Genomic DNA, 15,530 nt, shown 5'->3' on the forward strand with positions numbered 1-15,530 from the left:
TTTCTATCATGGTCTAATGATCAGAGCAACAGCTTTTAATCCTTCTCCTTAGTTCTGGAGTGTCTTGTTTTCAATGTTGCTCCGGTAGCTGCAGCTCTTATTGTGCCATTAAGTTCTTGCAATTGCTCACAGGTTCTTCTTGAAGCTTCCATTAGGACTGCTGCTTCTGCGTTTGCAACTGTGGCTATAGGTACATTTGCTGCAACGGTTGCAGCTCTGGACTGGCTTTGCCTATGGTCATTGCAGGACTGCTGGTATCACTCCACGGCTTCAACACAAAGCGAATGTAGCAATTTTACCCAGGGAACAACAACAACAAAGTCCTTCTTCCTTGAATAAACAAGAAGATTAGATTTTTCAGTTATTATAGAAGAATCAGGACACACACAATGGCAGCCCCACTCTTTTAAAATCCACAAATACTTGAAAAATTGGTATGCAAGCTCTCCTACTCCTTCTAGCCTGAGGTATCTTAATTCACTGAGGCAGGAATTAAACCTCCTGGGCTTATTGCATGCATGTGTGTATTGTTTCATTATGGAACACAAACAGTCAATTTTCTAGATTCAAAAAAAGACACATGAACTCTATTTGAGAGAGCTAACAAAATTAGTTCTTGTGAGTCATCACTGCATTGCTGGTAAAGTGAAAGTATTCAAACAGGAAGAATAGATTAACTAGCTTTAAAATTGAACCCTGCAAAGCTCACACAGCTAGGGTAAAACCAGAACAAGTATGCATATAATGGGGTTTATTTTATTTTCTACCAAGTACAGTAAGGTGGTTTATAAGGGTAACATGGGTAACATAGTCACTTAGAGGATTATAATGAGCGTCAGAGATTGTAACTGCCATGGGTCTTGGCCTACAGTAGAGATAATTCTGCTTCCAATTAAGGTTTCTCAACAGAAACTGCTGAAAATATTATTTATTTTTTAAAAAGATAGATTTTACAAGATCAAAATAGCTGGAGGTCTGGAGCCATCAAACTGATATTTATTTCTGAAGCAAGTATGTTCATCATATCATATAAGAAATACAGCTGGTTTTCAACAACTCAGAATAAGTTATAGTGGATGTAATGGGATCCTGGACTACTCTTCAGCAAATGCTTTGGTCTGGAGATGGGCTAGGACTGAAAAGAACTGGGAAAAGTGCTAAAGTCTGTACAATTCAAATCTTTGGTTGATTAAGGTGAAGGCTGGAGTTAACAGGCATAGTTTATGGTTAACATTTTCTGAATTGACTTCTAAATATAAAATAACTTGTTCCTGTCATGAGTAACAGCATAAATAAACTGTGACTGCATTATTCCCCTCTCCCCTCATAAATGAGTAGGGTAGCTGCCATTTTGTAGTTTAATACTCTTGACACAACAACAGAATAAAATATGGTAAGTCTGAGGAAGTGTCCTTAGAAAGAGAAATAAACGAATATTACAATCAGTGCAGAAACAGCAACCAGTGAGAGTGGAGACCAGCCTCAGTCAAAGAAATGGAAAAAATTTCAAAAAGGTGACAAGAACAAAAAATATATGTTCTTTAACCGGTGAACACTTTGAACTTCAAGGAACTGAATGTGCACAGACCTCTGAAGTATCTCTCCTTCAGGTATCACAGGGTTTCTGAAAAAAAATCGGTCCCATAGATCATGTACAGAACTTGTTAATGGAGGCTACATAGTACTGCCTAGAATTTTGCAGCAAATGTATCCATTAAGGTTCATGTGTTGGCAGACAAACTATCTAGCTTGCATTGCTGACTGCTCAACTGTCCTCTGTTCAAGTCCTTTCACTTTGGCAGACATATTGCTTTGTAGGCTTGTAACTAAAATTTAGGTGAGAAGAGGGATTAGGAATACAGGTTAGAGCAGCACTAGCGAGAAGCCAAACCCCAACACAGGAAGTGGGCTGGTGCTGGTAGAACCAAAACGTTTATGACTGCAGGTTTCCATGCTGGTTGCTAACGGGTATCTCAGGTTATGCCAGGACCCCTCAAAACCTGCAGGATTAAAATGAGGACTGTACCCAACATGGGCAACTGATTTATTGAAAATCATAGAGAAAAGCTGGTTCACTGACTTCTATTAAATGAAACACTGGGCATGATATTATGATTAAGGTCATCTTACAAATGATGAGAGAAAGCAGATCTATTACGAGATTCTACGAAATTTGCAGAGAAAGGATGTTGTATACCAGCAAGGGTGAATTGACTAAGTTCTGCAGTTGATATAAACCAAACTGGTTAAAAATTATAGTTGGGTTTTAAATAAAATTATAGTTACAAAAATAGGGACTGAAACATAATTGCTATGTTTTATAGTGTCCTCAGAGCCAGGAGAAAAAAGTAAAGCCAGTGACACAGTTTCTAGTGGATTTCCATAGAATCCTAGAATCATTTAGGTTGGAAAAGGCCTTTAAGATCATCAAGTCAAACTGTTAACCCAGCACTGCCAAGTCCATCACTAAACCATGTCCCTAAGTGCCACGTCCCCACATCTTTTAAATACCTCCAGGGGTGGTGACTCAACCACTTCCCTGGGCAGATGTTCCAATGTTTGATAAACCTTTCTGTGAAGAATTTTTTCCTAATACCCAATCTAAACCTCCCCTAATGCAACCTGAGGCCATTTCCTCTTGTCCTAGCTCTTGTTATCTGGGAGAAGAGACCTACCCCACCTGGCTATAACCTCCTTTCAGGTAGTTGTAGAGAGCCATAAAGTCACTCCTGAGCTGTCGCCTCTCCAGGATAAACAACCCCAGTTCCCTCAGCTGCCTCCTCATGAGACTTGTGCTCCAGACCCTTCACCAGCTTCATTGCCCTTCTTTGGACACGCTCCAGTGCATCAGTCTTTTTCTTGTAGTGACAGGCCAGAAACTGAACACAAGAATTAAGGTGCAGCCTCACCAGTGTGGAGTACAGGAGGACAACCAATTCCCTAGTTCTGCCAGCCACACTGTTTCTGGCACAAGTCATGATGCTGTTGGCCTTCTTGGCCACCTGGGCACACTGCCAGCTCATATTCAGCTGGCTGATGACCAGCACCTCTAGGTCCTTTTCCACAGAGCAGCTTTCCAGCCCCTCTTCCCCAAGCCTGTAGCGTGTCATGGGGTTGCTGTGACCCAAGTGCAGGACCTGGCACTTCTCCTTGTTGAACCTCATACAACTGACCTTGGCCCATCGGTCCAGTTTTTCCATATCCCTCTGCAGAGCTTTCCTGCCCTCAAGCAGATCAACACTCCCCCTGCAACTTAGTGTCATTTCCAAACTTACTGAGGGTGCACTGAATTCCCTTGTCCAGATCATTGATAAAGATATTAAAGAGGCCTGGCCCCAATCCTAAGCCCTGGGGAACACCGTTTGTGACCGGTCGCCAACTGGATGTAATTCCATTGACCATCATTTTGAGGTAATTAAAGGCAAACAGGCTCTGGCTAGGCTTAAAATGTAGCACCAAACTACAATCACAACTGCAAATGTTGATTCTGACAGATCTGGACTGCAATGTGTTTAAAATTTCTTAATGCTTCATGCTAAATTATTTGCTGTCTCCCATAACATTTCTGAAGGGTGGCCATACCTGTTGAAATCAAGATTCCATGTAGATGAGCATCCAGAGTCTGACAAGGGAGCACATAGGAAATAGCATAGAAGTGCATGCATTTAATGATACATTCATCAGAAAAGATTACTCTTGGAATCCCCAGGAGCTCATTCACAAACTTCACAGAACAAAGATGTCAGTTTTTATAATTTAGTAGCCTTTTATTTTAGTTTTTGCTTCCACAGATTTTTCCAGTCACCTCTGAATACATTTAAATGCTTACCATGTGGAGCATTCTGTGTAAGGGTGTTTTGCAGATAAACCACGTTGTGGTCACTTTCTATCATCTGTTTTGAATCTACACACCCCAAATCTTGCACTGGAAGGCACAATCATTCCCTATACTACTCTACCTGTGGCACTCCTGATTTCATAGACCTCTACACATACCTCTTCACTCATACAATTTCCATGTTGAAAGTCCTAATTCACTTAGCTGTTCGCTGTACAGATGCTATTTCACACACCTGATCACCTTTGTTAAACTTTTCAGAACCTCCTACAGTACTAGTACATATTTCTGCAGTCAGGAGGGAGGATAAACACAGATAAAAGACAGATCACCGTGCTCCATAGAAAGGAAAGGAGTGGTTTCTACCGTGTTCTCTGTTCTTTTATAAAAAGGTCTTGATTCTGAGCTCTAGGATGATATTTTTGACAGAACTATCTTTTCTAATTCCAAGACATCTTTCCAGAAGAACAGTAACCAGCTCGATCTACTTTCTGTCTAAAACTTAGATTATTTTCCCCATACATTTTGCTTAACATTGGGTGTATCAATATTGAGTTTCATCTGCCATTACAGTGGCCATTCAGTCTTACAAGGCTCTTCTCCAATTTTTCATAGTCAGGCTTTCCTGAATAACTTCATATCAGTAAACACTATCACATTTTTCAAGGAATGCCTTATACATGAACATGCTGGAAATTAAAAATCTTAGCACAGATCCCTAAAGGGTTCTGTTGATAACCTTCTTGCAGTGTGAAAATTTACTCCTTATTCCAATCTCCTTTTTCTGTATTCTAGGTAATTATTTACCTATGTAATGACTTTGGTTCTTATTCTGTGGATGCTTTATTTATGTAGAAGCCTTTTGAGAGAATTTGTTGACAGTATCAGCCAGATTTCCCTAATGCATGCTAATTCCTCCAAAAAAGCACAATACATATGTAAGTCATGACTCTCCTTTACAAAACTTGTGTTAATAATATTGAAATACAATGATAAGTAGCTAAAACCACCTGAACTATAGGAAAGCTAACAACAGAAAAAATGATCCATTTGCAGCACAACTAAGAGTGAGGGATTTCTAATGCACTGAAAAAGAAATGAATCATAGCAATGAAACGGGCCTTTTAACTAGACATGAATTGTTAAATTATTAATAGGGCTGAAAAGGAACATTTATTCAATTAATACTTTTGTTCTGTCTTTAGAAGAAAGCCAGATAAGATACATGGATCACATAGGAATAAAGGAAAGATTCTTAATTCACTAGTAACCAAGTTATTAGACAACATCAAAAACAGATAACCATCTTACAGGGGTGTAAGATATTTCCAGTAACACTTCATTGTTTGCTGAGGAAATATGTGGCCTCCTGATTTTAATTTTATTTATTTATTACAGTGATAATGAAACTGTAGAAGACTGAAAACACTGATTATTTTTTTTTTGTCACCATTCAGGATGAGGAAATGGAGTGATATGGATGATAATTGATTAGTCTGATTCCAGTCAGGGGTAAATTAAGAGAAAAATATTTAAAAATAAATAAATAAAAAATTAAAAGATGGGATTCTAGTCAATCTCAGTCAACACAGATTTCACAAAAAATGGATTTTGTCAAACAAGAAGAGATGAATTATTTTTTTAGAAAATAGATTTTTGTTGACAAATGTAACCACACAGATATATTGTTAAGCAGTTAAATACGTGCTACTAATATAATAACTCCATACTATTCTGTAGCAAAATAACATAATGAATTGGCACTTGAGTTTGATAACAAGATATACACAACTGTAAAACCAGATATAGCGGTGGTGAGATTGTTACTGGCATGCTACGAATTCTTCTGATGTTTCCTTTTACAAAAGGATGTGGGGGAAAAAAGAGGAAGGATCACAAAAAAAAGGGCATAAAAATAATTTAAGGACTGTAGAACATGTCAAAAGAAACATTCCAATATAAATTGGAAGGAGAGTCAGTTGTTCTTGCCTTGAATAACATGAAAATCTGTTACAATGAGCAAGTAAGTGAAGTAACTAATCACTGTTATCTTCCATTAACCTATGATTAATCCACTGATGTCTGAATAGTTAATTGGGGCTGCCTTCATTAAGCACTTTTCTAGTGACATAAAGTATATGGATATTTCATCAACTGAGAGAACTAGGACCGAGGTTAATGTGGTTCTACTGAACTAAGTATCACTTCAGTTTGATCTTCTGTACATATTCCTTTGGGTAAGATAAGAAAAAACCATACAATTTCCCTTTCATGGCAACAAAAATGTACCTGTTTTCCACATTATCTGGAGCAACTGATCACAGCATCCACTAACTCTGGACACATATGTGATCAATATTAGAATAACATTTCTTTTCTAAAGTATGCTATAGAAAACTGCCAGATCCATTTGCCATCCTTCTGGGATACACTGCTGACAGATAACTGTACTGCTATTAGGGCCATCTCACCTTGAATATAGATTAAGATGAATAAGATGAAAATACTTATTTTTGCCATAAACATAAAAACCAGAACTTTTTCTGATGTTTGTGCCTCATTGTTCAGTAGGCAACTGCTTGCCTACACAACGACTTGCTTACTGAACACAGCAAGTTTTACATTGTCTGGGGGTGGGGGGGGTGGGAAGGCAGCAATATTTAGTGGTTTACTACTGATAAATACTCCAAATGGATCATGCCCCTTTAATTTCTATCCCTTCACCCAGTTTCTCAGACTGAGAACTTCCTACTAAAGGAAAAGAGCTAGTAAGACTTTTTCAAACATGGCAATATTTCATAAGAGGAGCACTCCTTTGTTAAAAGCTTTTTAAAGTTCTGCAGAAATACGACTTTCTATCAACCTCTGACAAATCACAAATGCAGTTCCCTAGTAGGTTGCACCAAACAGATTGCTTAAGAGTCAGGCAACTGGGAACTTAACAGACTGAACAGCCTATCTCAAGATCAAGTTTCTTGGCACAGTCAGGAGTTGCAGGACATCATGGAGCCAAGAACATAGCAGCCTTGGGAAATCTAGTTAGATTCAAGCTTTACAGACCCTGGAAGGCCCTTCAAGACTTGATTTGTTAGACATCCTGTTCCACATGTTCCCTGTGCTAGTCCTAAATTTGGGGAACTCCCAAGTGTGCTCCCACTTTTGATTTAGCTGGGTGCACCATTTAATTTTGGAAAAATCATAGGATATTCTGATTTGCTGAACCTCTTTTCATATTTATTTTCCACTGCCAATATTTTTGAAGGGTTTTTATTTATTTGTGAGATTGTCTCAAAACAAACACAAAATGTTTTGAAATGTTGGACTTTTTCAGAGAATGGAAGTTCCAGATTTCATCTAGCTCCTAACTAGTGTTACTATGGCCCTTTTCCTTTGACTATTGGCCTTTTGATCCTCTAACAAATGAGGAATGGACAAAGAAAAGGAGAAAAATAGCTCTGTCTGAAACAAGGGCTTTTGTTTTTTTACTCTGAATTCTGTGTTTTCAAATAGAATAATTGCAGAGCTCACAGCTGCATTGGGCAACACTGACCAGGAAACATTCTCTCTCTATGACAGCCTCTAACAGAAACATCTGACTGCAATAAATGACTTAACTGAAATTACCAAAGTGATATTTCCACTAAACTAGCACTACAAAATAAGTGAGAAGATGGGCATATATAGCCATATCTATCTGCAGTACCTGATGGCAGCGATAGAAGTCCACCTGCATGCCTTTAATTACAGAGACAAATTCTCTGGTATATCAGAAAAACATTTTAAAAATTTGCATACATGAGAAATAACCTCTCGGTTGAATATTTTAACTAGAAATTAACATTTTAAGACAGACACCTTTCCCTTGTGGCATTTGTCACTAACTCACTACAAAAATGCATGAAGACTTCCTCAATGACTATGCCAGCTGGAAAAGGTGAAAACAATTGCACTACCTCTGTTATTCAGGTTCAGTTCAATGTAAAATCTAAATGATTAACATGACCAGTGGATCGTCAATTAGATTTTTATCTTTTATGATAACAAACAGGTACTAATTCAGCAACTTAGGGTCCTCCCATAGCTATACCTGTTTGTTGTTTTTTTGCAGGGTTGGGTTTTTTTTCCATTTAGCTGTGTTTGCTAAATAGAAACAATTTAGAGGGAAAATTGTAGAAAATACTTCTACAATGTGATTTTTTTAATATGACACTTCAACACCAATAATAAAACAACCCATAAAAATTGAAGATTGATCCTACTTTGTCATGAATGTCAAATCCAAGTCAGTTTTCAGTCTCAGAACCCTTTGGCATTAATGTTCTGTGAGACAAATTTGGACAAACCTGACAGCTTAGGATAAGACAAAAGAAGTGAATAATAACAGTAATAAAAATAATCAATCTCTTAAATGAATAGAACATTTTCATTGGACTCAAAATTGTATTATTCTGTTACATGCGAAAATTGCTCCATTAAAAAACAGACTAGCGATTTTGGGGTGAAAATCAGGTTAGGAAAGAGGCGGAAGAGAACAATCACAGTAGTAAAATATTCAGTAAGTATGATACAGCTTATTTAAAATAATGTAATGTGAGGCAAAGGTCAAATAAATTTTTTTTTTAACCTTTTCTTTTCTTTTGGGCTAAAAATAAAGATATTGACAGTTTTTGTCCATGGCCTTACAAGATCTAAAAGATCTTGCATTTATACAGACAATGCACATGAGGGGGGGGGGGGGGGGGAAGGAAAAAAAAATCTTTTTTTTCTGTTCTGTAACTAAGTTGACTTCACTGCGATTCTGCACAATTTATATTGATTCATGGCTGCCTCCAGTGGAAGCTGTGTACAGCTACATAACTATAAAGACATGGAACTATTTTGTTTTAAGCTGATTTCAAGTTGTGAAGGTGCATTTTGAAGCCACTCCAGTTCCCAGACTCTGATGATTATTTCATTCCAATGTAGGCCATGATGCAAAAAAGCTCTTGTCAGTTCTATCAACTGGAGAGAGTCTTCAGAGGGATTGCCGGTTTGCAGCTGTCTCTATGCCTTGCAACATGGCTGGAACCTCCAGGTTGTGCCTATACGAAAAGACAAAACTGAACACTGCCAGAGAGGGTTCCTGACACTGGCACCCACCCATCGATATTGTTAAATTGTTAGAGCAGTCCCTGGCATGTGGTTAGTCTGTGACAATTCTCCTGATCGATTCCTCGGTACTGTTGGGAAGCTAGGCAGCCCAGGAAGTGTTCCTAATGAGTAGTTTGCGTAAGGCTGTCCTCTCACAGGCAGTAAGAAGAATGGACAGAATGGATGTGGCCTATCCTGTGCCAGCTGGCTTAAGTGCCACAGACTTTATCAACGCTCTTAAGCACATTATATTTACTCCTGCAGATGTAGCCTGTGTATGCCAGGTCCTGGACTTCCCACAGTTTGGCTGACTCAGGATGTTAAATTTTCTGTAAAGGACAGCAGACTTCCAATATAAGAGACAACATTCACAACCCTGAGCTCATGGATGTATGATATATTATACTGAAAACATATTCTGCATTTTCATACGTTTATACCACATCAAGTGCAGAATCAAGAAAGGCTAGGAGTTGAAATCTTAGATCTATAGACTGTTCTTTATAGTCTTCTGCTGCTATTGAATAAACCTTCTGCCTTTACCCTGGAAGGCAGCTTATTTCATTACGAAGTTGGCCTGGGTAGTTTGGACTGCAGTGCTGGTTTCTGGGAGAGAACCATTGGTCAACAGTGAGAACACATATAGTAGGCTCATGGCCACACTAGCTATAGAACTGCTTTTGACCTGAAAGACAGTTTCTTAGATTGGAATTAACCTCCCACCCTCCCTTAGCTGCTTTTGTAGGCACATGATCTTCCAAAGAGTCTGCTTGCCTACAAGCAGTCTCTAGACCATGACCTTGCTGATAGGCCTGCTTTGAATCTGACCTGCAAAAAGTCATCCAGATGTCCACCAGATAGTCATGGGGCCTGCGCACTAAACGAACAGCACACCTGCCTATTGATGACCTGCAGAAGGAAAAAGAGTACCTTTACTTTTTAAAGTTCTTGATGTTTGTTCTTAGCAATCAGATGCTGATAGTGAGTCATACGGGATATCCTTATGTTGCCTGATATGGCATCTGTTTTTCAACACATTTTTTTTTAAAGTGGTGCAAACAAGCTGTGAGATAACATTCTCAAATCTAGGCTACACTACCAAAACACATTATCATTTATCAGCAATGGCTCTAAAAAACACATGTGATCCACTTCCTCTCTCCTCGAGCTACGAATCATAGTTGAGAATGAAAGAGGAAGCTACTCTGCCTCTAAAACTACCGAGTTCTTAAGTACGCTGAAGCCATCCTCTTTCCTTTGGCACAGGGGGATCAGAGCAGGCCAGAAAATGTACTGCACTCTCTCAGCTAATGAGACATCAGCTAGGGCTTTTGCTCATAATCTTAATTTGATGTGGAAAGGCAGTTTCTGCAGCTGCAGCTATGTAAGTCTGAACAGATAGGAGTGAACAGTGAACACACATACAGTAGGCTCACTGCTGCACACCAGCTACAGAACTGCCAATGCCCCTGAAAGATAGTTTCTTAGAATGGAATTAATCCCCCAGCCTCCTTAGCTGCCCAGAAGTGAGATGTTAGTGTCCTCCTGAGGCAACATTCTACAGTCAAGAGAGGTTTGAATTGCTTCACTGGGGCATTTACATTTACTGTGCAAAATAAATAATCTCTGAAAACCTAAATATGGAATAATTCAGAGAAATGGTCTCTGGAGACTTCAGGGGATACTTTGCAGACCATGAAAGGCAACTAAAAAAATTGACAGTCATCTCACAAGACTTAAATTTCCTCCTGCTGGTTCAGTAGGATTCCTGCAGTGGCTCTGCACTGGTGCAGTACTGTTGCATTGGTGCAGCACTACAAAGCTGATTGAAGATGATTTTGAAACTAGCTCAATAACGGTTGCATTGGCCAACTCAGAGCCGTCTGGAATTTACATGCAAATAAAAGTTCTCGCCAGAAATATGGTTTGAGTTTTTTGTTGTGGTTTGGTTTTTTGTGGGTTGTTTTTGTTGTTTTTTTTTTTAAACTTTCTACCAAACATCAAGCTGGCCATGGCCATAATACTGATGAAACATTTGGGAACTGTATCAAATTTCCTTAGTTTTGGTTGCAACAATGATTGATAGAATTTTAATCCTGTTGACATTCACATCAGGTAGGAAGTGGGGAAAGCCCTTAAAATGCTCAACTGGCTTTAATACCCCTAACATCTGTTGAAGTTTTTGTTCTAGTTATATATGTTCTCTGGCTGATTTCAGTGCTACAGGAATCCTTAATGCCTCATCTTTACTCCCCAGCAGCTGTCATTGGGCATTGCCTCTGAGAGTTGGAGGCTCACAGAGATGACTGAGCCAGGTGTATAAATATTATTTTATACTTATGTACAATACATTATATTGAAAACATATTCTGCATTTTCCTCACTTAGACTAGATATTTTGGAAAGCATCATCTGTTGGATGCAATGTATGTATTTTTCTGTACAGATTTTAAAAGTAACTACCATGCATGTAGATTCCATGTGTGTAGTCAATAATTTGGAAGTCCGGTTGCCATGTCAACAAACTGATACCCACTCAATTAACCCAACAGAATTACTAGCCCCATCTCATTCTATCATATTTATCTCTAGTGGGATTGACGTGTAACCTGAAGATTAAATACTGCTTTTCTTGTGAAGAGCGAAAAGTCCGTTTTCTAAACCAACAGTGCAACTTGACTTCTTAAGATTTTTGCAAGTTTTTGTGATGTCTAAGGAGAAAACGTATTTCAAAATATTGTTTTGAAGTTCTGAGGTCAATAAAGAGCCGTGCAAGAGGCATTTTTGTAGCCTAGTCATATGAGTGTCCATTGGAATTTTCTCCTAAGCATACACTCAGTTCATGTATTGGTTATGAGCCTGATTTAGACAATAAGCTCTGCTCTGCAATCCCTTCAGAAAATGTTGCACTTGCTTTTATTAAATATAGATAGGAACCCTTATGTCTGTTATAATCAGCTGAAACAAGAGCATGCTTGAAACTGTAGGGCTCTTAGCATGAAAATTTCACCAGTCTTAGAAGACAGAACCAAAGAGAACACATTTTCTTGTTTTCATGTACACGTAAGTAAAAGAAGTCAAGATCTCTTTCCTTTACTGTCTTAGCATGGCATAATAGAATGGAATTGGTGAAAACAGTGACTAATGTGAGTTATTTAACAAAGCGAGAAATTCTGCCTGGCATTTATTCTGAGTTCTGAATGTAGTGCCTCTGTTTCATAACCACCAATGGAACACGGAACAGTACACTGGTTAAAACTGCCCACCAAATACTGCATTTGATCTCCTTCATGTATGCTTACTTCGCAAGGCCAATATCCTGAGGATCACCATATTTAAATATAGGGCATTATTAATAACATTGTACATTGAGCTATTCATAGATTTTGATTGCAGAAGAGTTCACTAACTCTATGTCCTCTAAAAATAAGACAAAAAAATCACACCAGGTGTTTTTAAATGAAATCTACCCCTCTGGGACAAGCCAAAACACTCACCGTGTAGCATTACCTTTAATGACCTGCTCTCCAAGGTTGATGTTGCTTTTTGAGACTGGGTCTCATATCTCCCTCTCTGCCCTCTTTCAAGGAAAGCAAGCAGGTTTTTGTCCTGGCTGGCAAGGTTTGTTCATCTTTTTTCATCTCTACCTGAAGGGATTAAAACTTACATGTTGTAAATCCAGGAAGAATGATTTCTTCATCATCCTGGCTCCTTACTGTTGACAAGAATCAGGCACTTCCCCATATCCAGGAAGAAGTCCAAGAACCTGTGAGTGGTCATGGCAAGCAGTGCACCTACTCGCTTTGGAAGCCTCAGGAGTCAGGCTGAGGGTGGGTGGAAGTCTCAGTAATCATGGTTTTGGCAATATATGTGCAGAGGAGGAGCTTGGTAGCATTCAGGTGGTTATCATCTAGATGAAGCCCTGAGAAAATATACTGAAGCAAATGCAGCCCGATGGCACTTTAAATTATCATCCTGAATCTATTAGTGTGAATTTAACTCCACTGAAGTCATGGGAGCTATTACATATCTTCGTATAACTCAGCGTAAAGAAATCAGAATAGATCCTTGCCTCAGTTTCTGCATGCATAAAAAAGCAACAGGCTGTTTATTTATCTACCTTGTATCTCAGTCAGTATCTCCACTGTACTTTGAGTTTAAGTCTACATTAGTAAATTTAAAGGGAATACTCTTGAGCATTGGGATGAAATTGTCTATGATGATAATTTGTCCTTGCTGTGGTTTTGGCCCATGCCAGTCATCCCATTCCCAGTTTCATGGTGGAGTTAGCTCGTAAGAGGGATTAACTCAATTTCTGATAATGTCCACTGTCTCTTCAAAAGGAAGAAAGCTACATAAACCATGTTATTCAACAAGTCGCATGTCCTTCCATGCCAGCTGGTCTCTGTGCCAGGCTACATCTAACTTACGAGGAAAGAGGCAGCCTGACATTCCCTGAGGTGAACTTGTGTGTACTCGAAACACAGGCTGCTCTTTCCTTACGGGGCAGTGACCAAAAATGACAGGGAAACGGTAGTTGTAAGCCAGAGGAGAATCCAGCCAGGTGTTTAATTGACTTCCTGAACACATCTATCAGTTCTGCAGCTGTATCTACTTTATTCCAAAGAAATTACTTCGGGTGAAAGACTACTTGAAATGTAATTGTAGAAACAGAACAGCAGGCTGTATATTACCTGGCTCGTTTTCCATCTTCCTTATCTTCACCAGGTGACCCTAATGTGTCAATATTTGGTATGACTAACTTGTAAACATAGCCGTATCAAGTTATATCATGCAGAGGGTCACTCTCTCTCACTGTTGAACTGCTCGTTCAATTTACCTTTTTCCTAGAGTCTTAAGGTGACTGGAAAGAGGCCATGAAGCCACCAGGGAGGAAGGATTCTGGACTCCTGACAAGGTGTTCTTGCTCAGTTTTGTCTTTGGGTGCCTGTCTTCATCATGTGGTGCATTTTTTACCTTTTTGGTGGTTTTTTTTTAGTAACTTCATTGTGACAGCATGGACTAAGATTTTTGTAGCAACAGACATACATGCCGTTTGTATGTCGGTGTGAAAGGCAAGATAAATCCGCTAATACAGATGAAAATAACACAGTAGTAGTTAGGGAATACCACCGGGGACGAGAGGTGCAGGAAGCGCTGTGAGAGGGAAACGGTCATTTTCTCCCCTCAGCCCGCCTCAGCCGGCCCCTGCCGCCGCGGCTCGCCCCGCCCGCTAACGCCCGCCCGCCGGCCCCTCACGCGCGGGTGGCGGGCCCACGCGGAGGCCGCGCCCCTCAGCGCCGCCTGGCGGCAGGCGGCGGCGGCGCGGGACTGAGGCGCGGCGGCGGCCGCCGGGGGTCGCTGTTGCCGCTGCCTGAGGGGGGGCCGGCGGCGCGCGCTACCTGTCCGTCGCGGCGGGCGGCGGGGCACGGCGGGGCGTGCAGCACTGCCCGCCGCTCCCGGCCGCCATCCCCCCCGCGGGTCCGGGCGCCGCCGCGGGAGGCGAGTCCCCAGCGCCTCCCGCTGCCACCGCGTCGTCGCTCGGTGTCTGGGAAGTACGGCCGCCACGCGATGCAGCTCCCTGTTTGCCCGTTCCGGCTGCCAAGGGAGAGGTTTATCCACACAATCAAAGTAAACAGAAAAGTTCAGCCGGATCGTGTTTCACCCGCCCCGCTCCACACGTTCCGAGGGGCTCCGCGGGGAGGGCAGCGCAGGGTACGGGGCCGGGCGGGCGTATGTCGGGGAGGCGGCCACCGCGTCCGCAGGGGAGCGCACCGCCTCCGGGAGGCCGTCGGCCCCCTCACCCTCCGCCGCTGGCTCCCCTTCCTCGGGCCGTCAGTCTTCCGAGGGAGCCGGCGGCTGAGGGAGCCGGCCGGGCTCTCCCGCCGGCAGCACTGCCCGAGCCCTCCGCCCTCACCCCGCCGGGCCCCGCCGGGAGCGGTTCCAGGCAGCGCCGCGCCGCGAGCCCAGGAAGCCGCCTGGCCCCTCGGGACCGCCCGTGCCAAGCAGCGGCGAGAAGGACGGCGCGCCCGCGTCTCCCACCCGCACCCCGCTCCTGCCACTCCTCCGCGGCCTTCCCGGCCGCCGGGCGCAGGAAATCGCCGGCCCCTTCCCCGGCAGCTCGCCCCCGCCCCAACACCTCCCTTTCCCCCGCCGCAGCCCGGCCCGGAGTTCCCGGTAAACAGGCGGCTTCCCCGCCCGCCCCCGCCACACGGCCCCCCGCGGGGGACTGCGGGGAGCGCTGCGGCCGCGGGGCCGGGGACCCGCCTGGCGGGGAGCCGCGCCGAGGCCATGAATATTTCAGAGGCTCCTCAGCGCGTTTCTAATTAAAGGCTCGGGCGAGGCGCGCCACCCCCCGTCCCCATCTTCCCACCGCCGCCCCCTCCCGCTCCACACACACACACGCACACACACGCACGCTTGGGACCGTCTCCTTACGTCGGAGAGAGGCGAAGGGGTGACTGAGCCCTGCCCGGGAGAGCCGAGCGAGGGGGAGGGACGGGGGGGGGCCGGGGCGGGAGGGAAGGGAGGGCGGGAAGGGGGGGGCTTGTGCGAGCAGCGA

At 42.4% G+C, this 15,530-nt stretch overlaps 1 long non-coding RNA gene across 2 annotated transcripts; it reads right to left on the minus strand.

Annotated features, from left to right (window-relative positions):
- Positions 1-8,427: 8,427 nt before the first annotated feature.
- LOC114012372 (uncharacterized) lies at positions 8,428-15,454 on the minus strand. 2 transcript variants are annotated; one of them, XR_008748259.1, is made up of 4 exons: positions 15,407-15,454; positions 12,479-12,615; positions 9,797-9,877; positions 8,428-8,919 (listed from the first exon to the last, which is right to left on the minus strand). It is a non-coding gene; the product is annotated as an uncharacterized LOC114012372 (long non-coding RNA). The 2 variants fall into 2 exon arrangements; XR_008748260.1 differs by having other exon boundaries at positions 12,466-12,615.
- Between the last annotated feature and the right edge of the window lie 76 nt (positions 15,455-15,530).

Source organism: Falco peregrinus, chromosome 7 (assembly GCF_023634155.1).
Source record: "Falco peregrinus isolate bFalPer1 chromosome 7, bFalPer1.pri, whole genome shotgun sequence".
NCBI classification, from domain to species: domain Eukaryota; kingdom Metazoa; phylum Chordata; class Aves; order Falconiformes; family Falconidae; genus Falco; species Falco peregrinus.